Source organism: Chlorocebus sabaeus, chromosome 14 (assembly GCF_047675955.1).
Source record: "Chlorocebus sabaeus isolate Y175 chromosome 14, mChlSab1.0.hap1, whole genome shotgun sequence".
Lineage (NCBI taxonomy): Eukaryota > Metazoa > Chordata > Mammalia > Primates > Cercopithecidae > Chlorocebus > Chlorocebus sabaeus.
The window spans coordinates 66,876,269-66,899,950 of record NC_132917.1 but is presented as its reverse complement, the minus strand read 5'-3'; positions in this window follow the sequence as shown (position 1 = coordinate 66,899,950).

The following is a 23,682-nucleotide window of genomic DNA, read 5'->3' as shown; positions in this document are numbered from 1 at the left end:
CCTAGTTTTCCCAGGATTTATTTTTTTCACAAGTGCCAGAGCAGCACAACACCACAGGGATCTGAGCTGTGAGCATGTGCTGATAAAAGCTGGTTTCCTTTTGTGGTTGCCTTTTCATTGAATTGGCAAATACATGGGCCTCTAATTATCTTTGGAGGTAGAAGTCTATTACATTTCACTAGGCCTGGGTATTTTGCTAATAAAATGAATACAACCCAAGAAACAAGAACTGTGGAGGGTGACAGGGTTAGCACTTTCACTGATATTCTCAGAGACCTTGGAAGCATCCTCCTACAGTAATCACATGGCCAGGGCCAAAGGAAAAGCACGGTGCCAGTGGATGAAAACAGGGGACAGTCCCCACAGAGGGCACAAGTTGAGAAGATTCCTCCAGGTGGCAAAGGAGGGTAGGAAAGGAGGTGAATTTCATGACCCCAGATTGTAGACAGGGAACCCCAGACCACCCTCTAATGCAGGAGAACCTTATGATCAGTGGAATAAAAATTACGAAATAATTATGTCTTCGTGATCATTTGCAAAAGATTTCCTTAAATGATAGCTCATTTTGTATTTATTGCAATGATAAGGAAATTGAAGGTCATAGAGGTGAAATGATTTACTCTAATGTGTATACGAGGCAATGTTCAAAATCATGTCTACTGAAAGCAAGGCCAGGAATTCTCCCACCATGCCCGACAGTATTTGCCATGTGATGTAAATTAATACCTGCCAAAATGTGACCTTCCTCCTCATACGTACAGCTGTTGAAATTCCCACCACAGTGGGAATTTCCACTTTGTGGGTTAGAGAAGGAAGGAAGGAAAATTATATATTGTATAAGCCACGTTAGGTAGTGACCGAGAAAGAAAATGAGGAACAATTCATTCTGGATATTTCATCCCGGTTGTCAAACTTGGAAAGCCAAGTTGGGAAGCACAATTTATTGGTATTCATTCATTCATTCATTCATTCATTCATTCATTCAACAAGTGTATATTAAGCCTCTATATGCCAGACACTGTGTAAGGCCTTGTGTATTCAGTGGTGTGTGAAAGAGCCATGCCATGGGTGAGCAACATGGTGAGGAAAAAGAAGAAAGTGAAAGCATGAGTATCTCATCACTGATTGTGGAAAGTGCTGTGGAAGACAATGACAGGACTTGAAATTATCCCAACACATAGAAATGATAAACACTGGAGGTAAGGATGCCGTAAATATCCCACTTGATCATTACACATTCTATGCGTGTAACAAAATATCACACGTACCCCATGGATTGTACAAATATTATGTATCAATAAAAAACAAATTTAGAAGGAATAAAACACAGAGATGGCTTCTCCAATTTAGAGCATACCATTCTAAGGCAGTGATCTGAAAAATGAGAAGGAACCCTGCAGGGGAATACTGGGCAGAAAGCATTTGAGGCTCTGATGGTGAGGGAACACCATTTCTTCCAGGAGCTGAAAGAAGGCCCCTGAGGTTGAAATGAGGTGAAGGGGAATGAGAGGGCAGTAAAGGGTGCAGAAGCAGGCAGGAGCCTGAAGAACTGGCCTGGAATGTTCTGTGTGCTCAACAGCAACTGGTAGGCCTGGCCTCTGGGCGAACCAGGAGGGCAGGAGACACCAAAAAGATTGAGGTGAACTTCAGCTTGCCCAGTTCTCAGGTGTGCAATTCCAGGTGTATGTGGTGGGTCTGCCACTTCCATAGGTAAGTTATTCCCCCATGTTAAATTCTGTTTCTGCCACTAACCCTACCCACAGTGCCTAATACCACCACCATACTCACCTTAGTAAATGGACTTCAGTTCCACATGGGAGCAGGGGAGAAGGAAACCTAAGCTGCCAACTAGGTTCACAGAAAATATTTTCCCAAGCTCCAACAGAGACTGTGCAATAAACTGAAAGGTTTCTGGCCAAGTCCTGGCCACCTCTGAAAGCCGTTATCGGGTGCAAATCCCACTTTCTCCCATTGTCCTGTTTGCTGTTTGTGGCTGAGTAAGCACCCAATCTGGGCAGCAGATCATTAGGAGTAACTGATTAACAGCCGCTGCTGTAGAACTTGAGAGTTTTGTTTTCCACAACCTGAAAGGGTGCTTGCTTTATGATTTTTTAATTACAGTGTAAATATTGCAGCCCCATAAACCTCTTGATTTATAGCTGACAGGTGTGAAAGTTTGCACTTGCTGTAAAAGGCCCCAAGTCTTCTGTTCTCCGCAGCCCCTGTTTCCCACCCCTTTCTCAGGCTATCCTGGCAGCTGGCTGTTTGGAGGCACTTACTTTACCTGCTGTCAGACAAGGGCAGTAAATGGCAAAATCTCTAAATGGAGAGCTTATTCTCTGATTTCCTCCCAACCTCTCTTTTGGGGCCGCTTTTTCTCTGTTCCTTCTTTCTCTTCTATTTCCCCAAACCACTATGTGACCTCAGCCTGGTTAAGGACTTTCCACTGTGACTCCCCCGTCCCGAGTCACACCTCGTGTTCTGATTTTCCTTCTGAATGTATTAACAAGGTCTGTGCTCCAAGTGCCTTAAACTGCTAAGAAAGAAGAATTCATTTAAATATTTATTTGTGTCTTCATTTATTCTACATATATGATTGAGTGTGGCTATGTTACGCATATTGTTCCAAGCGCCAGAGAGGCAGCAGTAAACACACCAAAGTCATTGCTGATATGAGGTACATTCTAGAAGGGAGAGATACAAAATACACACATGGTCAAATAAGTTAAAAATTTCATTTCGGCCGTGCGTGGTGGCTCACGTCTGTAATCCCAGCATTTTGGGAGGCCAAGACGGGTGGATCATGAGGTCAGGAGATCAAGACCATCCTGGCTAACACAGTGAAACCCCATCTCTACTAAAAATACAAAAAATTAGCTGGGCATGGTGGCGGACGCCTGTAGTCCCAGCTACTCGGGAGGTTGAGACAGGAGAACAGCGTGAACCCAGGAGGTGGAGTTTGCAGCGGGCCGAGATCTCGCCACTGCACTCCAGCCTGGGCAACAGAGCGAAACTCCATCTCAAAAAAACAACAACAAAATATTCATTTCAGGCCAGGCCCGGTGGCTCACATCTGTAATCCCAGCACTTTGAGAGGCCGAGGCTGAGGCAGGCAAATTGCCTGAGGTCAGGAGTTCTAGATCAGCTTGGCCAGCATGGTGAAACCCCATCTTAACTAATAATACAAAAAAATTAGCCTGGTGTGGTGGTGCAGGCCTGTAATCCCAGCTACTGAGGAAGGTTGAGGCAGGACAATCATCTGAACTCAGGAGGCGGAGGATGCAGTGAGCCGAGATGGTGCCATTGTACTCCAGCCTGGGCAACGAGAACAAAACTCCATCTCAAAAAAAAAAAAAAAAAAAAAAAAGAAAAAAAAATTCATTTCAAACTCTGATGGGTGCTATGGAGAAGATAAAATTAGGAGATGTGGAAAAGAGTGATTGGAAGTGTCTTTGGCCAGAAGGACAGGAGATTAGGTTATTTTCTCCAACTTCCTGGCACATGGCCCCTCACTTGTGTTTCTTTTGGAAGACTGGCTTCATTTTTTTTGTTCTCATGCCATGTTGACTACTATCCACATGACCGTAAACGACCACCCCATCTCTGTCTTTACATTGACTCAGGATAAGCAGTCAACAAAAACTAATTGCCCTCCCTGGGTCCTATCCTTAGAAAATAGAATCTAGCTGATGCAGCATGGGTTAGGTTCCATCTTGGTAAAAATTAGCCTTGAGCAACCAGCTGTGTCACCTATAAGTACAGCCTAGATCTTCAGTGCTACCGGCAGGGGAGTGTTTAGCCTAGAGAGAGGAAGAGTACAGGCTAGAAAATACATGCCAATCTATCCCTGCCATAGCAAGATTCTGTGTTAGTTATGGGAAAGCAGAAAAGAAAAGAGAAAATAAACATGCGATTTGGTCCTTGTTTTCAAATAACTTGCAGTCTAATGGAGATATTATGATATACATACACAAAAATATTGCTCAAATATAATGCAATAATAAATGGTGCTTCTAATGAACATCAAGGACATTAAGTGTTACAAGAACCCAGAAAAGGAGACAGTGAATGTTACAATAAATTAGTGGGGAGGTCAGATAATGCTTTGGATGAAAAGTAGATTCTACAAACCTAAGCATAAAAGTGGAGGAAAACCCACAAGCAGGTTTCTTTATGGTTTTCTCAGAGACATTAAGAAGAACCAGAGGAAATTCGTAGTAGTCATTAGAAAAGTAACTAACCAGTAATCTTGCTTACAGATAGCTGGTGTTTTGTAGACCTAGTCAGGGAAGAAATGAATGAGTCTTAAACTAAAGAGAATTGCTAAAAAGAAATAATGAGATTTTTAGGTTCAACATGTGCTAATAAGCTGAACTAAATAAAGTAACTATCCTTGTAAGCTCAGAATTTAAAACCTGGTCATCTAGAGAAAACACCTGAAATAAAATTCCATAGCTATTTAATGTACTCTCACAGGCCTCCAGAGAACAAAGCAATTTTTCTTTCCAAAGTATTTTGAATTTTAAGAGTTTTCAATTCCTGTAGTCATTTCTAGTCACTTCATGTCTAGGGAAATTTCTTCTAGGTTGGTAACAACACCCATTGAACAGATGCATTTTACACCTGTGGCAATTATTAATAATGACCTCTTTTACTCAAATTGGTGTTCCAGTTTGGAGGATTAATCAAAGATTATCTTATTCCTAGGCCAAGTTGGATAAAAGAAATTATGTTTACTATTATTTCAATTTCTTGTATCTTTCAATGAAGAGATGAGAAAGCACAATTTTAAAAACTGTCTGAGTTAAAAGTTTCTAGGTGACTTGGAAGTTTAGAGATTAAATCACTTGGAAGGTTCTAGGAAACCACAGCAACTCCATATAGACTTTTAAGGCATTACAAAACTCTTCGCGTGTTATTATGCTCTCTCTGATTCTAACTCTGTCAGGCAAACAACCCAATCTTAAATCTTAAATTTATATTTCCATGACAAAAAAAAAGGGGGGGGGGACATTTTTTGCATTATGGCTTTTTGATAAAATGAACAGTTATTATTATCTTTGGCTGGAAGAAACGTATTTTTTTGACAGCAAACCAAAGATTGGACAAGGTATTTTCAGCTTTTCAAACACGAAACTGAGAAAATAAATGAGTAAAGGATTTGTGTGTCATTCAACAGAGTTTTAGTGTCAACCATAACAGTTCTTAGTGGAAAAATGTTTAATACCTTCTACTTAATCAAAACTAAATACCTCATAAATGACTATTTGATAAAAAGAAATGCCTATTAGTAACTTATCTTACAATGTGAAATTGCCCTCCTAACCCCCAAACCCTAAAAAATGAAGCAAAGCTGATTGAGAATATTCTGAGTATGGTATTAGAGTTTTGATAAACACAATAAAATCTCAAATATCAAATTGCTCAGCCAGAAAGACAATTGGATAACCTTGGACAAGTTGATCCTCACCGATTATTTTTCCCTAGAAGCTTAAGTGTGAATAAAATGTTCTGGCATTTCACTCTCTCATCAGTTTTACATACTGGGGTTTTCAAGTTTCTCATATCCTTCTATTCTATTATTATCCTCCTTTATCTTTCTTAGAGTCTATGCCGGGAATTACTCATGCATAAAGATTATGTGAAAAGACTTCATCTCTAGTGCTTTTTTCTAATTGTCAAATTTACAGTAAAAGGGATAAAAACTATTGAGTACTGATTGATCTATGTTTTCATAAATGCCATGTTTTCAAAAATGCAATTTCTTACCAGGAGCAATCATAATGTAGGTTGCAGTAGTTGACTGCCTTGATTATCAGCTAGATATTTTCCAAACTTTCCCCCCAAAATATAAAATCTTAGCAGATATAATTCCCCTAATTCTGATAATGGAGGGCAGAAAAAACTGTGCCTCATTGAAAATGCAAAGCTAGCATTCAGTTGAGATAATTTCTTTATTCTCTTTATTGATTTAAACACTGTCTGCCTCTTTGTGGCATAGGCCAATCCTTAGGTTAGAGGTGACAGTGTAGCATAATGGTTAGGAGTATATAGTTAGAGTCACACTGTCTAGGTTTTAAATCCCAACTCTGCTCTTGCTAGCTGAGTAAATCAGGACAGGTTTTTTTGTTTTGGTTTTGGTTTTAACATCTCTTGGTCCCAATTCTTCTCATTTGTAAAGCAGTATCAATAACACCCCTCCCAGTGGGTTAAATGCACAGTAAACATCAGCACAGAGCCTGACATAGAATAAAACCTTAATGAAATCTTATGCTATTACATGAAAAATATAACTAGAGGATAAACAGAGAGCTTAGATAATCGGCCCGTTAATAATCATAGACTATGCATTTCTCCTCCAGCAGATCTTGGTATCTGCTGACATCCTCTTTTTAATTCCTGACACATTCTTCAGTTACAAGCTTAAAGTTCTCTATCTTTTTGGCACAGACCGAACACCATTCCCTGAGGAGGCAGTTAATTCATTCAGGCCAATAGAAGGCAATCATTACAAGCAATTCAAAGTTCCCTTTGGACTTCCTCTGAGATGAGGATACAACCACTTCTTTATTATTTCCTAGAGAAAGGGTGACATTAACCTGGGTAACATATTAAGATTGACCCCAAATCAGTAGGAAATGTTTTCACTGAGTTACATTTCTGACCATTACAGTCATTACAGAAAGATGTCAGATACGGTTCCTGATGGTTTACTTTATCATGTATCTACCAGATAATACTGGTTCATGGTACAAGGGTTCTTCAATTTCCACATTCCAGGATTTCACTTTGCAAGGCTTGTTTTTTGATCCATTGACATTCATTTGCTAACTCCGTTATCCACAGATAACCACTTTTATCTACCAATCAAGTAGAATGGCAAACAAATCTGAATCTATTAACACTGAAACTCAATCTGGCAAATTCCTTCCCAACATGTTACTGGCAGAATTCTGATTTCTACAAGCATTTCAAGGCTTAAGTCAGTTTTATACTTAGATTTCTTAAAATGTTGCTCCAATTACCAAGAAGACCAGTCACTGTTCTGAGCATATATTCTTTTGTAGATACAACATCTTTTGAAAATTAAGAGAAATCCATGTTTTAATTTATGAAATAACAGTGGGTAGTTTTGGCAAACAACATTTTCTCCCAGCTGTTGAGAATACTCCCTTATTACAACTGCTCATCTCTATAATCTCTTTGGATGCCTCTCTGAGCAGCCAAATCTTCACATCCCTCTTAGATAAAAGCTGTTCTTCCAGATAATCCAGATAAGGCCTTGGTGAGAACTGCCCTCCACAAACTGAAGTGGTCACAGTGTCCATTTGCCATCATTTTTGCACAAGACCTATTGCAACTTCCTTCAAAATCATGCTTTATTCTATTTTGAAAATAGGTCTCTTTCCTAAGGGATTTTCAAAGAGACTCTAGCTGTTAAAAATATGAATGCTATTTTTCTCCTACCCTTCTGAGTCCTATTCAAAAGAATCAAGAGTTTGGGCTGAAATATAAATTAATATGTCTAAAAAGATTAGTTACAAGATTCCCTATGTGAGTATCAGTCACACATTTGGGATCATTGAGACAGTATGTAGAGATACTATTTTCAACATGTCTTTATTTCATTAAGAAAGGAGATGGTTGTAAAGTGATCAAGTATTCCTATTCAATTTTCATGAAATCATTGGTAAGAAGAGACAGAATACATTTAATCAAGCATCTTGGGATTTTCTATTTCTAAGTGAAAAGAAAGTTTTTTATTAGTTTTTTAAAATCTTGCTGCTGGCTGCCAGAAAAGTCACTTGATACGACACAATTGCTACCAGTAATAAGATTGTGCATGAGAAACCTCATTTTTGGCATTACACTAGAGATGAAAAGTAGAGCAAGAAAAAAAAAATCACCTTTGTCAGACAGAAGGTTAGATGTATTAAAATAAAATCTTAATGGAACCAAAGTGAAAACCTGTATCATGTCCAAGGTTTCTGGTGGGAAAGTTTCAGCAGTGATGAATTATCTCCCAAATGATGTAATTAATGGGGAATGCAGCATTTCACAATAGAAACAATGAAGTTTTGATAGACCCAGAAAAACAGGAATATTCGTCACATCAACTCAAAGTGGTCAAGGTTTGTATTTGTTTGTTTGCTTTAAATACTTAATTTACTCCATCGATCTGGGAACATCCCAGGAAGAAAACAATGCAGGGTTTAAATAGTTAACTGAATGAAATAAATGGGATCACCTCAATCTCCTGAATTGAATTTATTAGATGAAATGACCTTTCCTTTTGTTACATCAGTACATACCATGAAAAACAACCCAATTCAATACATTGTTTCTCTGAATTTCACTGAGATAAATCCAAAACACTTGCTACTTCTACTTCATTACTTCCCATTCACCGCACAAATCTTTTGCATTTATTTTCAATCCCCAACTCTGGTTGGAAATTCCTTCTGTCAAGGTTATTAATTTCTTCCATGTGGCCAAAGATAGTGATAATCTTTCATTCTCATCATATTCTACATCTCAGTTGCATTCAACACATTTGATCATTTCTTTTTTCTGGAAGCATATGTTCTTTTGTCTTGTCTGACTTGCTTCTCTTGGTTTCATTTATATTTATTAAGTTGCTCTAACTCAAGCTCCTTTTCTCACCCCTTCTTCTCCTTCTCTATGCTCTTCTAAGTGCTCGTCGATCCAGGATCAGTACCGGCTCCCATATCTTCATTTATGCAAAGTCTCTATGTAAATTCGTCCAGTTCCAGACTTTATCTGTATGCTATCAACTCTCAACGTTAGTTTCCAGTCCTGATTATTCCTTTGAATTCCAGGCTCATGTATCCAGCCTCCTTCTTGATATATCCAGTTGCATGTTAATAAGGACTGTGACATTTTCAAAGCAAATCTTGTTTTCCACACAATCCCTGCCCAGTTACCTCTTAAAATGCCCATTCATACTCTACATTCTCAAATGTGTTTCTGTCCTTAGTGTTTCTACATTCTCAAATGTGTTTCTGTACAGTCCAGTGAAAATTGTACCATCTATTCAGTAGCTTAAGCCAAAGCCTTGAAAGTAATACTTCTATCACATCCTCCTCCCTGATTTGGCCCACCGTGCTCCTAATGCAAACCATCATCACACCTTTTCTAATCCACTGCAATAGCTTGTTAAATGATGTTCCTGTTTTTAATTTTAACATCCCTAGAGCGTCCAAAATGCTCTATTTTAATATAAGTTACATAGTTACTCCTCTGCTTAAAAGTCTTTGTGAGCTCATTATTAATGCTGTTTTCTAATGTACTTAACCTACTTTACTCCCCTGTCCTTATTGTCTTCATAGCATTATCATTACCAGAAATTACTGTGATTATTTTTAGAAGACTGTATGACCTTAAGGCAGAGAAAGTACAATTCTGTCTTACTGACCAGTATATCTAAGTATCTGGTACATGATAGACACTGAATACATTTTGAAAATTTTTCAAAAAGATGGTTTTTATACTATGAAGAATATAGTTTGGAAATGTTCATAAAGCAAAAATTATTTCAAAGCACATAGGGATTTAACCAGAGTAAGATGCAACCACTCCTTTTCAAAAAGTAATAGATCAAGAGGACAAAAGTAATACATAGGTAATGTCAATAAAAATAAAATAAAGACTGCATATTTTAAAATACTCATGATAAATTATAAAAATTGACAATATTGTAGGCTACAATGGAAATCCCAAAGGATTCCAATCAGCAGAAATAATATAAGGTACATTTTAACAAAAATAAATAAATTGCTAATACAAAAAAAAAAACCCAAACTGCTGAGATTTTTTAAATACTATTTTATTTAATATTGGGGTTAAAAAATAAAAAATAAACATAATGTAAAGGCTACTTAGATGTGAATGACAATGAGAGCACTGCGTAGAAAAACTGAGGAGTTATATCCAAAGCAGTAATCAAAAGAAAATTAATAGCCATAAGTGCATTTATTAGAAAATGCTTGGAACCAGAAATAAAGAGGGAGCATAATAAAACAGGAGAGAATGAATCTGAAATCAAAATTCAAATCGGTACAATTGATATGTAAAACCAAGATCTAGTTCTAATAAACAATGAACAAAATAGCCACCCTCTGTCAAAGCTTATAAAAATATAGAAAAAATATAAATAAAAACTATTAGAACCAAAAATGGAGCCATAGATATAGATAGAAAGGATAATTTAAAATTATAACATATTATGTATAATTTTGTATAAGAAATTCTATATGAAATACATAATTTTATAGGAAAATGTGAATTTTTGAAATTAAAGTAAAAGATACATGAATAGATCGATAATTTTATGAGACATTTGCCTGTAAAGAAAAGAGATCAGATGCAGATGGTTTTATACATAACTTAATCAAACATTCAAGCAACAGAAAATAACTGTTATTTATATTTTCCTATAACACTGTAAAAGAAGAAAACTAATTGCCTAAGACAAGGCTAATATAGCCTTGATATTACAATTAAAAAAAAAAAAAACAGAGCACAAACAATATGCACACAAAAACTTTAAATAAGATAAAAATTCATAGTCATCTATTGGAAAGAAGAATGTATCATGATCAAGTAATGTTTAGTAATATAAGAATAGTTCAGCACTAGGAAATCCATGCATGTAATAAATCTGTTAATATATTTTAGAAATAAATATATGATTATTTTAATAATTTAGAAAAGGCATTGTTCAACTACCATTCTTCATTTTAAAAGAATTATAATAAACTCAGTTGCCATTAGATGTTTACTCAGCATCATGGTAGAGGGCTGAATGTGTACAGCAAGAAGGAAAGAAAAGCCATATGACACGTGTATATATTAGAAGAGAACAAACTGTCATTGTCATCTACTTAGAAAATCTAAAAGGGTTTAAAAATAAATCAAATAATGCACTATCTAAAGAGAGTAAATAGGAAACAATTCCCATGATTATTTTAGTAAATATAGAAAGAGCATCTGGCAAGATTCAACAGGTGTTTATGCCAACATCCTTAGAAAATTCAAGATATCGGATAAAAGTCACTATGAAAATTCTACAGACAATTTCTTGTTTGATGGTAAGATATTAAATGCTTTCGCTCTAAGATTGGTAATAAAGAAGAATATCTACTTACAACTTCTATTCAAATGGATATTCTACTGCTTCTAGGCCTTTTGGCTAAAATCAAGTGCAAATAGAGGTTCTAGCCATTGCAATAATGCAAATAAAAAATATGACAAAAGCTGTAAAGATTTGAAAGAAAGAAGAAAGATCATTTCTATTTGCAGATGGTATGATTGTTTTTGTAGAAAATCCTTAATATACAAAACAACTTCATAAATAATAAGTGAATTTCATTAGTTTACAGTATACAAGGTAAATATACAATATTCAATAGAATTTTTATATAGTTTTAGCCATCCGTTGAAAAATTAAATTAAAAAAATCATTTACAATAGTGTTTAAATTGTAAAATACTTGGGAATCAATATAACAAAATATGTGCATTATCTCTACAAGGAAAATGACAAGACAACATGGAAAGAAATTAAAGTAGACTTAATAAGTGAAGAAATACACCATGTTCATAAAGTAAAAAATTAAATGTTATTATGATGCCAATTCTTCCCAAATTTATCTATAGATTCAGTGCAATTTCAAGTGTAAACCCAGTAGCCTTTTCTGTAGACATTGAACTGATTTCAAATTTTATACTGAACTAGAAAGGACCTAAACTATCCAAAACAATTTTGAAAACTAATTTAGTTGTAGGATTTACATGACTTGATTTCAAAACTTTCTACAAAATTGCAATAATTAAAACAGTGACTGGCATAAGGATCAACACATAAATAAACGGAATGGAACAGGAGACCCAGAATATGTTCACACATACCTTGTCATTCGATTTGTGACAAAGTTATGCAATGAGAAAACTAATTTCATCAAATGATGCTGGAATAACTAAATATCAGTATTGTTTTGAAAAAGGAACTTGATACTTCGTGTAATACACAAAAATTAATTCGAGATGAATATACATCTAAAAATAAAAGCTAAACTTATAAATCTTTGGGAGTAAAGCAAAGAATAATATCTTCATGACTTGGGGCTACTAAAAGTTTTCATAGACAAATAACAGAAAATATTAATACAATAGGAAAAAGTAACATAATAGACTTTATCAAAATTAACAATGTCTGTTTATCAAAAGATATAAATACATAAATATGTGACTACAGCCTGGGAGGAGAAATATTTGCAAAATGTATCTAAAAAATGTCTGACTTCTATGATATACAAGGAACTCTTACAACCAAATAGTAAAAAGCAAAATTCAGTTTGATTCTTTAAATGCAAAATATTTGAACAGGCACTTTACAAAAGATGGTACATAAATAGCCAAAAACACATGACAAAGTGCTTCAATTTTATCGCTAAACAGACAATAAGTGAAATAATATTTACACAAAAATTAGATAGCATGTAATACCACTCATAAAATTTTTAGAAAAGGATAAGTTACCTGATGGAGAAAAAATTCAGAATAGTGGTTGCCTTTGAGAAGGTGAGAGCACAGATTGACTAGAAAAGGGAATAAGGGAATTTTCTGGCTAATGGGCTTTAGTTGCCAGGTTTGTGCATTTCCCAAAACTCAGTGAAGACTCACTTAAGATTTGTGCATTGCATTGTAAGTAAATTACTTTTAAAAGAAAAATGTACAAAAATATAAAGCTCTAGTTAATACTGTGAATGCTGAAGCATGTAGAAAATGTATTGATGTCTATGGTTTACTTAGAAATGTTTCAAAATCTAAAGTGTATTATTAGGTGAAAAACACTGATATATGAAGAAATATGTGACAAGCAATTATAGTACAATGTCAATGGTAGAATCTAGATATTTTGTATCTAGATGGTAGCTGTACAATTCACCTTGGCTACCTACTTGAAAATTTTATAATAAAAATATACATAAATATATAATATGTAATAAAAATTATTTTAAAATAGCTAAAAAGAATACATTGAAAATGATTATATCTGAATAAAACATAAATACACAAAAAATGTTTTCTAGTAAATGTAATAGAAAACTATGACTTAATTCATAATAACAAAGCTATAAGACTCAATAGCAACAAAATCCATAAGACTCAATTAATACTAGTAACAAAAGATAAAATGTAATAGAAGCATATTTGACAAGAAATATATGAAAATGATATGACAAAAAATAACACTTTCAGGAACTGGAAAATTTCTGACCTGACTGCAAAGAGACATCCCATACACCTGTGTGTAAAATGAATTCATATAAATATTATAGGATAAAAATTTTACTGAAACCAATATAATTCAATGCAATCCCGATGAAAAAAATCTAGTGGAATATGAAAAAGTGACTCTAAAATAGAGTTGGAAGAGCAAAAGGATTGAAATAATAAAGCAAATTTGGAATAAGAAAGAAAAATCTAAGGGAAAACACTTTGGCATGTTAAAATAGATTATAACATGTCAGAATTAAAAATCATGTTGATTTGTCAAATAAATTATTGAGACAAAATAGGGAGCCAAGAAATAAACTTTTATAAATATGACAATATAATAGAAATAATTTTAAATTAGGAGGCATAGAATTTACTGAAATTCTTGGCATAATTACGTATCTATTGAGGCTATAATAGTGTTCAGCCCCTATAATACATGCTGAATTGATGAAGTTTCTGATTAACATCATGCAAAATGATAAACTTGGAAGAAGAAGATAAAGGAGAATATTTTGTATTATTTTGGTAGGTTATATCTTCAAGAAAACATAAAGATCATAAGCCATAAAAGATAAAATTGACATTATTAACTGTGCATAAAGTAAAAATATCTTTAAATAAATATATATCCTAAACAAAGATAAAAACAAAAGATAGAGCAAGAGAATTATCTATGGCATAGATAATGTAAATAGGGTACAGATAGATGAGGCACAGGAGTAAAGCTATTTATAAGTATATGTAGCCAGTTTATTTGTTTGTTTGTTCGAGATGGAGTTTTACTCTTGTCGCCCAGGCTGGAGTGCAATGGCATGATATCGGCTCACTGCAACCTCTGTCTCCAGGGTTCAAGCGATTCTCCTGCCCCAGCCTCCTGAGTGGCTGGGATTACAGGCACCCGCCACCAAGTCCAGCTAATTTTTGTATTTTTAGTTGAGGTGAGGTTTCACCACGTTGGCCAGGCTGGTCGCGAACTCTTGACCTCAGGTGATTCACCTGCCTTGACCTTCCAAAGTGCTGGGTTTACAAGCATGAGCCACCGCGCCCGGCCATTTAGCCAGTTTTTACCCTTAATATTTAAGAGGTTCTTTCAAATTAATGAGAAGACAAATAAACCAATAGAAAAAAATAAGTGAAAGCTATCAATTAGAAATTCATAAAAGAAAAAATATAAATAAGTAATAAACAGGAAAAGATGCTAAATACTATTTTACAGTAAATAATAAAATCATAAAATACACATCGTAAAAATACACATTGGAATGACAACAGAATATTTTTAGTCTGTAAAAATGAAAATAATATTTCAAATAGATTTTATAATGACTAATGTTAGGCAGAGAATGAAGAAATAATATCTTCCATATACTGGTGGTATAAGTAAACAGAAGCTCTGGAGGGAGATTTTGTAGATCTATCAAATTTTAAAATATTCTTTAATCATCAGCACCAGGTCTAGGCATACATCCTTACATATACGAGTAAATAAAGAGTAATGTGCAAGTGTGTTTATTGCAGGGTTTTTGATAATATCAAAAAATGGAAAAAAATCCTATATTTGCAACTATTAGAAATGGCTAAATCAATGGTAGATTCACAATATGAAATATTATGTACAAATTAAAAGTTTATATGCTTACATGAAAAGAGATCCATTACTCATTGTTGATTAGAAAACAAATAACTTGTAAAAATGATACATATCTGATTATTTTCCTTTTTTTAAGAAAGCATATACTTTCAAACTATGTTGAAAATGGTCCAGAAATATAAAAGCTAAGGTCCTAATAGTAATTTTCTGTGGGGAAAATATTTATTTGAGAAGTTTAAAGAGAGGTAATACTTTCATGATTTCATATGTCTTTCTGTAGGCTTATACATTCCTCCCCTCCAACACACACACATTCTAAGAGACAGCATGCCCTGTATTTCTTGAAAAAAATTGTTTTAAAACAGAAATTGCAATGAAATAAAAAGGAAGCAATGAAATGGAGAGGGAGAAAGAAAGTTAAAAAAGGAGGAAAAGAAAGATGGATGGAAAGAAGGAAGACCATAGTGCAGAGATGAAAAGAGCTAATGGAAATTAGAAGTATTTAGAGAATGAAAGATAGGCTGTGGAGACAACTGAATAATGAGTTGTGAGGAGGGACAAATTTTCCCAGCCAGTAAGCTTAGAAGCTGAAAAGGGGGTTGATGCTTTAGAGGGCCCAGATATCACGAATACACACATATGCAGTATGCTCAAGACCTCATGGGTATTCCCTCACTCAGGATCTAATATCCATTATTGGCCCTGCCAGCATGACACTAAACTCCCACTGTTGTAAGTAACACTGTTTAAGCCCCAGGGGGAGGTGCTTTTCCATATGTATTTCCTACATCTTTGAACCAAATGGCAGCTGCATTTGAATCCTGATTTTTGTGGGTATACAGCTTATTTCATTATCCAGGTAATAAGCATAGTATGCTTTTTGGTTACTACAAAAAAAAGCATAGCATGCTTTTTGGTTACTATAGCCTTGTAGTACACTTTGGAGTCAGGTAATATGATGTCTCCAGCGTTTTACTTTTTGCCTAATATTTCTTTGCATATTCAGGCTCTTTTTTGTTTCAGACGAATTTTAAAATAGTTTTTTCTAATTCTGTGAAGAATGTCATTGGTAGTTTGATAAGAACATCATTGAATCTGTACATTGCTTTGGGCAATATAGTTATTTTAACAACATTGATTCTTCCAATCCATGAGTATGAAATGTTTTTTCGTTTGTTTGTGTTATCTCTGATTTCTTGAGCAGTGTTTTGTTGTTCTCATTGCAGACATCTTTCACCTCCCTGGTTGGCTGTATTCCTAAGTATTTTATTCCTTTTGTAGCTATTGTGAATGGGATTGTGTTCTTGATTTTGTTCTCAGCTTGGATGTTGTTGGTGTGGAAGACTGCTACTGATTTTCGTACATTAATTTTGTATCCTGAAACTTTGCTAAAGTTGTTTAACAGATTTAGGATTTATTGGGCAGAGATTAAGGAATTTTCTAGGTATAGAATCATATAATCTACAAACGGAAATAGTTTGACTTCCCCTCTTCCTATTTGGATGTCCTGTATTTCTTACCCTTGTCTGATTGCTCTGATTAGGACTTCCAGTACTGTGTTGAATAGGAGTGGTAAGAGTGGGCATTTTTATCTTGTTTTGGTTCTAAAGGGGGATGCTTCCAGCTTTTACCCATTTAGTATGATGTTGGCTGTGTGTTTGTCACAGATGGCTTTTATTGTTTTGAGATATGTTCTTCCAATGCCTAGTTTTGAGTGTTTTTTACATGAAGAGATGTTAAATTTTATCAAAACTTTTTTTCTGCTTCTATTGAGATGATCATGTGGGTTTTATTTTTAATTTTGTTTATGTGATGAATCACATTTGTTGATTTACATTTGTTGAACCGACCTGTCATCCCAGGAATAAAGCCTACTTGATTGTGGTGGATTAGCTTTGACGTGCTGCTGGATTTGGTTTGCTAGCATTTTGTTGAGGAGATTTGCATTGATGTTCTTCAAGGATATTGGCCTGAAGTTTTCTTTTTTTGTTGTGTCTCTGCCAGGTTTTGGTATTAGGATGATGGTGGCCTCATAGAATGAGTTGGGGAGGAGTCTCTCCTCCTCCATTGTTTTTGGAATAGTTTCAGTAGAAATAGTACCAGCTTTTCTTTATACATCTGGTAGAATTTGAGTGTGAATCCATCTAGTCCTGGGCTTTTCTGGTTGGAAGGTCTTTTAATACTGATTCAATTTCAGAACTCATTATTGGTCTGTTCAGGGATTTATTTTTTTCCTGGTTTTGTCTTGGGAAGGTGTATGTTTCCAGAAAAATTTATCTGTTTCTTCTAGGCTTTCTAGTTTGTGTTCATAGAGGTGTTAATAGTATCTCTGAAGGCTTCTTTTTGTATTTCTGTGGGATCAGTGGTAATGTCCCCTTTATCATTTCTGATTTTGCTTATCTGGATATTCTCTTTTTTCTTTATTGGTTTAACTAGTGTTCTGTCAATCTTACTTATTCTTTCAAATGACCAATTCCTGAATTTGTTGATGTTTTGTACTTTTTTGCGTCTCAATTTTATTCAGGTCAGCTCTGATTTTGGTAATTTCTTGTCTTCTGCTAGCTTTGGGGTTGGTTTACTCTTGTTTTTCTAGTTTCTCTAGTTGCAATGTTAGGTTGTTAATTTGATAGTTTTCTAACTTCTTGATGTGGGTGTTTATTGCCATAAACTTTCCTCTTAATATTGCTTTAGTGTGTACCAGAGATTCTGGTATGTTGTATATGAGTTCTCATTAGTTTCATAGAATTTCTTGATTTCTGCCTTAATTTCATTATTTACCCCAAAGTCATTTAGGAACACATTATTTAACTTCTATATAATTGTATGACTTTGTATGATCTTCTTAGTATTAATATCTATTTTTATTGTGCTGTGGTCCAAGAATGTGGTTGGTGTTATTTCGTTTTTTTGTTTTTTTGTTTTTAATTTGCTGAGAATTGTTTTATGGCCCATTGTGTGGCCAGTTTTATAATATGTGCTAAGTGCAGATGAGAAGATTGTATATTGTGTTATTTTGGGGTGGAGAGTTATATGGATATCTGCTAAGTCCATTTGGTCAAGTGTGAGTTCAGTTCCCAGATGTCTTTGTTAGTTTTCTGCCTTAATGATCTGTCCAATGCTGCCGGTGGAATGTTGAAGTCTTCCAATATTATTGTGTGGTTATATGAGTCTCTTCATAGGTCTTTAAGAACTTGTTTTATACATCTGGCTGCTCCTGTAATGGGTGCATATATGTTTAGGATAGTTAGGTCTTCTTGCTGAATCGAACCTTTTAGCATTATGTAACGTCTTTTTTTTTGTCTTTTTTGATCATTATTGCTTTAACGTTTGTTTTATCTGAAATTAGAATAGCAAACCCTGCTTTTTTCTTTTCTCCATTTGTTTGGTAGATTTTTATCCATTCCTTTACTTTGAGACTATGGATGTCATTGCATGTGAGATGGGTCTGTTGAAGACAACATTTGGTTGAGTCTTGCTTCTTTATCCACTTGTAACCCTCTGCCTTTTAATAAAGGCATTTTGCCTATTTACATTTAAAGTTAATATTGATATTTACAGATTTGATCCTGTCATGTTGTTAGTTGGCTATTATTCTGACTTGATTGTGTAGTTGTTTCATAGTGTCGATGGTCTGTGTAATGAGGTGTACTTTTGTGGTGACTGGTAACAGTCTTTTTTTCCCACATTTACCATCCTCTTAAGTACTTCTTGTAAGACAGGCCTAGTGATGACAAATTCCCTTAGTATTTGCTTATCTGAAAAGGATCTTATTTCTCCTTCACTTAGGAAGTTTAGTTTGGCTGGATATGAAATTCTTGGTTGAAATTTCTTTTCTTTAAGTATGCTGAATATAGGCCCCCAATGTTTTCTGGTTTGCAGGGTTTCTACTGAAATGTCTGCCATTAGCCTGATGGGGTTCCCTTTGTAGGTATCCTGCCACTTTAGCTAAAGCTGCCTTTAGCATTCTTTTTTTTCATTTCTACTTTGGAGAATCTGATAACTATGTGTCTTGGGGAATGATTGTTTAATGTCTCTCAGGGGTTCTCTGCATTTCCTCAATTTGAATGATGACTCTCTAGTAAGATTGTTGAAATTTCCATGAATGATATCCTCAAATATGTTTTCCAAATTGTTTGCTTCCTTTTTCTCCTTCTCTTTCAGGGACATAATTGAGTCATATACATGGTCTATTTACATAATCCTATATTTCTTGGAGGTTTTGTTTACTCTTTTTAATTATCTTTTCTTTATTTTTGTCTAAGCAATTTAATTCAGAGAAACAGTCTTTGAGCTCTGAGATTCTTTCTTCAGCTTGGTCAATTCTGCTGTTAATATTTGTGATTGTATTTTGAAATTCTTGAAGTATGTCTTTCAGCTCCATCACATCCATTTCTTTCTTAAAATGGTCATTTTGTCTTTCAGCTCCTGTATTTGTTTTACTGTATTCCTTAGATTCCTTGGGTTGGTTTTGACTTTCCCCATAATCTCAATTATCTTTATTCCTATCTAGATTCCAAATTCTATGTCTGACATTTCAGCCATTTCTTCCTAGTTAAGAATCATTTATGTGAAACTAGTGCAGTTGTTTGGGAGCAAGAAGACATTCTGGCTTTTTGAGTTGCCACAATTCTTGCACTGGTTCTTTCTCATCTGTGTAGGCTGATGTTCTTTCCATCTTTGAAGTTATCATCCTTTGGATGGTTTTTATCTTTATTTTTTATTTATTGTTTTTATCTTCTTTGATGCCCTTTGGGGTTTCATTATGGTACAAGGGGGGTTCAGTTAACTACCTTCATTTCTGGAAGATTTTTGGGGACCAAGGCTCAGATCAGCACTTCTAGGCTGCATGCTCTAACTCTGAGGGCTGGTATCAGTCCCCTTGCTTTATTCTCTGTCCCCTTGAGGTTTGGAACCTGCTGCACTGGAGTGGCGAAGGTGTTCCTGGTCTACTTGGCACAACACTCCAGTGGGTGGTATCATCCAAAGCGCTTTGTCATGGCTGTGGCTGCGAGATTCTTACTTGCTGATGCATGCCAGCAGCTTCAGTAGCATAGTGGGATGCATGTGTGTTGCTGGGGCAGGGCACCGGCAGCAGCAGGTTATTAGTGATTCTCAGCAGTTTTCCCAGCACTTTGTAATTTTGGTGTAGAGATGATTCCATCTTGGTTTCTCATTTCTTGTTCTAGCTGGAGAGTATTCTGGTATTTTTCAGCGTCAGAAACTGGATCCCCTAGAACAAAATCATATTTCTTGGTGGTAACCTGGCTCGACCTTCCCTCTCATGGTGACTGCAATGGGAGTACGCATACCCATGCATGTAGAAATGTATATATCCACCTGCCTGCCTTACAGGGCATCTGGGAGAGCCATGATTTCCTTACATTTGTGTGTGTGTGTGTGTCCACACGTAACAATCATGAAGTACAATACCAATTCCTACTATTAATGTATAAATCTAGATACTAGTTAAGAAGTGGTAAAATTGAAATATAAATATTAACAACTTGTATGAAAAAGATAAAATAGTCTAAAATTTTTGATAATGATAATTTATCATAAGCAACCATGTAAGTGTTTAAACATGATAAAAATTTTAATTTAATTTCTAAATCTAAGTGTATTTAAGAACCTTAAAAATTTAAGTTGCTACTGCCACAGTAGACTGAAGTTTCTAAAACTAAAATTAATAAAGTACTTCCAAATAATTACAATAAGTCATGAAAGGCTGTCAAATTTGGCATTATTGTCAGTAATGTATAAATTATGCAAAACTCTTGATTATAGTGATTAACAGTGATTTTGCTTAAATACAGATGATATATACTTTATGAAAAATATGTGAGAATTTATGAATTATTTGTCTTAAGGTTATTACTTATCCAACAGCACTGGTCCATCAATAGAATACTCAGATATGTGCAATATAATTGAATGACTGATTCTTTCATATTTTGCCAAGTTTCAATATTATAAAAATTTAGCTTTATATTTTTCTAATTTGTTGTTATAAATGAACATATATCAAGGTTTGAGAATGAGATATATTTATTTAACAGATTGGCAATTTGTTTTAGATCCGTTGAATATTTACTCAGAGTGCATATGGTCCTCCATTTGTACTCCGGCCCCAAGTCCAGGCAGATTTTATGCACTGACCTATTGCTAGTTTCTTCACAGTTTAAGTCCTTTATCCAGCTCCTCCCTTTTCCTTGCCATTCTTCACATGGGAAACATTCACGAAGTCAACCGATCTGTTAATCTATCTGTATGGAGCTTCTCTCTTTTTAGTAAATTTAGATCCTGAACAAACTCCTTTGCTTTTTCTGTGGTTTTAGCCTCCCACTTTCTTTTGTATAGAATCCTACGTGAAGAATTCAGTCCTCTTCATCATCTGTGAGATTCTTCATCCCCCCTGAAGGCACTTGATATGTTTTCGTTTCCCATGCATACTATCTCCTGCCATGATGGGAATACAGAGAGGCTCATGCTTGGAGAAAAAGAATGGGGGTGTAATGGTGGAGCTTCTTTTTCTTTACCATCTATGAATACATACCACTTTTGTTGTGCTGGAATAAGCACTGAATTTGGAGCCAGAATCCATATTAAATAGGTTCAAGCACTAGTTTTATTCTACTTGCTATCACCCCTAGAAAGACATGTTGTCTCGGGCTTTTCCTTTGCAAAGCAAAGAGCAACAGAGAGGGAAATGGATGGTGATATGGTTTGGATCTGTGTTCCCACTCAAATCTCATGTCAAATTGTAATCCCCATGTGTTAGTGGAGGGGCTTGGTAGGAGGTGATTGCATCATGGAGGTGGATTTCCCCCATGCTGTTCTCATGATAGTGAGTGAATTCTCATGAGAACTGATGGTTTAAAAGTGTGGCACTTCCTCCCCTCACTCTCTCTCTCTCCTGCCACCATGAGGAGAAGGTGCTTGCTTTCCCTTCGCCTTCCACCATGGTTGTAAGTTTCCTGAGGTCTCTCCAATCATGCTTCCTGTTAAGCCTGTGGAACTGTGAGTCAATTAAACCTCTTTTCTTCATTAATTCTTCAGTGTCAGGTAGTTCTTTGTAGCACTGTGAGAACAAACTAATACAGATAGTTTCTTCCTAACCCAAATCTTACTATGGAATAATAAGTGAATTCTCCACCTCTGCCAGGAAGGAATGAAGAGAGAGAGAAAATGAACCTCAATCACTACCACTGAAAAAATGGTGTGGTGAAAGTAGGCATTTGGGAGACACTGAGCTGGAAGATCTACAATTCTAGCTCCTAAGATCACCATGTTAACTCCTATTACGTGTAGGCATGGCAAGATAGTGGCATCTCAGCAGATTAAATTATTTTCAAAAATAATGAGCTTCTTTATAGGCTACAGATTTACTATAAAATAATTTGAGCTATTTTCCTCCTTGGCTCCCCAAGGAGATAAATAAGAATTTGTTTTCTGGATATTTGGGATTTTTCTGCAAGGAAGTTAGGCTATTGTATTCAAGGTCAATCATCCGTTAAATAAATTTAAAAAATATTTTTTGCTAAAGTAGCAACATATTCTGCACTCTTTTGGAATGTGACTGAACTCTAGAATACAGTGTAAGTGGCACTATGCCAATTTCACAGGTAGCCTGAGGTGGTTTGGTCTGGCTCCCCACTTCCTGTCTGCCCCACAGTTTTGTCAAAGGCACAGCTTACAGAGTGAGAAAGGCCAATGTCCAAAATGGATTTAAAAAAAAAGAGAGAGAGAGAGAGTTCTTCAGACAGGAATGTACCTAAAGCTTGCCACTCAATGATAATTAGATTTGGGTAGGAGGAATGAAAGGAAGATTCGTTATCAGACAGCTGTGTTTTTTTCACTAGAATTTGGTTTAGGGGAGAAATGTGAAGTTCATAACTAATATCAATCATGCTGGTATCTCTTTCAAATACATAAATACCAAAACTGAGGGAGAAACCCCAGGATAGAAAGCTACATGCCCTGCCATTTGGGATTATTTCCTTTTTATTTGTAAGAGATCAGACATGATTAATATCTGTCCTAACTCAAAAGGAAACACCGTTAGCTTAAAGAAAAGCTCTTCTAATTCTCCTCATCTTACCTGAACTGAACAGCTTCTCTGATGGACATTGATACCCTCCAAATAACATTTCTTTGGAATGTGCACCATCTTTTCTCATAGCTAAAATAGTGTATGAAATATGGCAGCATAAGTGGAAGAACAGCATATCCTTTAAGATGATGACAACATTAGGTTTATGTTAGGACATCACACTCTTGCCTCAGGGAAAGAAAGGGAAGAGAGAGAAGATAATGAGAAATTTATCTGATTCTACTGAGGCCTTGCCTAAAAATTCAATTCTTCAGATTTTTAATATGTGCTCACTTTTGTCCTTCAGATATTGGAAGGTACTCAATATTGTATGAACATTCTTCAGTGGTTCATGAAATCATGGTGACTCGGGTCTGGGCCCAATCTCAATTCATTTGCAAGGTAAGCATCAATGTTGCCAGTGTTGCACTTTATTGGGAAAATGTTCTCTCACTTTCGTTATTATCATGCCTATATATTTTTTATGAATGAGAGAATTTTATTTTATCATTCCCCTCCGAATATATACACATTCACATGCACACACATAGAGTCAACTTTGGTAGGGTTTATGGGATATATAAAAAGCTGTATGTGAAAGCAAGAATCTTTGGAAAGAAATGTCCTACAGGGTATGAATGCGAACAGCAATATGATACGGTATTGAAAATAGGTGCAAAAATAAGTAACTCTCTTTA